Source organism: Artemia sp. Qi Xiang Cuo, chromosome 16 (genome assembly GCF_049724085.1).
Source record: "Artemia sp. Qi Xiang Cuo chromosome 16, ASM4972408v1, whole genome shotgun sequence".
Taxonomy (NCBI): Eukaryota; Metazoa; Arthropoda; class Branchiopoda; order Anostraca; family Artemiidae; genus Artemia; species Artemia sp. Qi Xiang Cuo.
In genome coordinates, this window is record NC_142809.1 from 62811240 (window position 1) to 62812593 (window position 1354).

Below are 1354 nucleotides of genomic sequence, written 5' to 3' on the forward strand. Positions count from 1 at the left end.
AAAAAAGAATGTTTTTCAACTGAAAGTTAGGATCAACGTTATAACATAAAACGATAAACTAACAATGCACATTTTTTCAGTAAATTCATTTGAATTTTTTTTTAGCAAAGTTCCAAGCCATTGAAAGAGACGCAGTTTCGTTCCCTTTTTTAGGGGGATTTGACATCCAACTGCTCTCTAGTAATGCTTTACTCATTTAAGTTTGGATCCCCTTTCACAGACTCGTGGATTTAGTTTTTAAGACAATGAAATAATTGTCTTTTTAGTTCAACTTGTAATTTCTATTCGTATGATGGGTCAAAACAAGAAGAAAAGAGGCTCTCGTGGCACATCCATCAACATATACAAATAAAAAAATAAAATTCTCAAGCTTGAAAGAAGAAATAAGAGGTATTTGAAAGAATGTGAGCTCAAAATGGTAAGTACAATGTGCAAATCCACAGATGAAGATGAACAACAGGGAGTTAAAATAAATAAGGATGGTTACCAAACACTCTTTAAAGCAAAGGTGTCAGAAAAGAGTGATACCGAAGGGACCTTTGAAAATGATAAGCTGGACATAGAGTTCAAGGAGTGCATGGAGTGCATGGACACTAAAGAGTGCACGGACCTGGAAAAGTTTGACTGCCAAGAGAATATTGTTGAATTTTTTCGACTGGAAGTAGAAAATGAGTTCCAGATTAATGACGACTATGATGAAATCAATAAAAGAGACCCAGAACAAAAAAGTAACGTTAACAAAACGGTATACATAGCCAATGAATTATGTGAAGACAAATACCAGGGCTCTTACGAAACACAGATTTATAGTACACAGCCTGAGAAAAATAAATCGGCTTTTAATAAGCCGTCTCTGAATGTTTGTTTTTTGTCCAAAAAAGTACGAGATTTTCAAAATGATCGACCAAGTGTAATTAAAGCAATACATGGCGCCTCACGTCCTAATCAAGTTATTGATACAGAAGAGAACTTTGAAAATGATAAGCTGGACATGGAGTTTAAGGAGTGCATTGAAATTAACGAGTGCATGGACATTAAAGAGTGCATGGACACTAAAGAGTGCAAGGACATGGAAAAGGTTGACTACCAAGAGAATATGGTGGAATGTTTTCGACTGGAAGTAGAAAATGAGTTCCAGATTAATGACGCCTATGATGAAAACAATAAAAGACACCCAGAACAAAAAATTAACGTTAACACCACGGTATACATAGCCAATTAATTATGTGAAGACAATTACCAGGGCTCTTACGAAACACAGATTTATAGTACACAGACTGAGAAAAATAAATCGGCTTTTAATAAGCCTTCTCTGAATGTTTGTTTTTTGTCCAAAAAAGTACAAGATTTTCAA

General features: G+C 34.7%; 1 pseudogene; it reads left to right on the top strand.

The window, feature by feature from the left end:
* Positions 1-292: 292 nt before the first annotated feature.
* On the top strand, positions 293-1222 carry LOC148943179 (uncharacterized; annotated as a pseudogene).
* Positions 1223-1354: the final 132 nt, after the last annotated feature.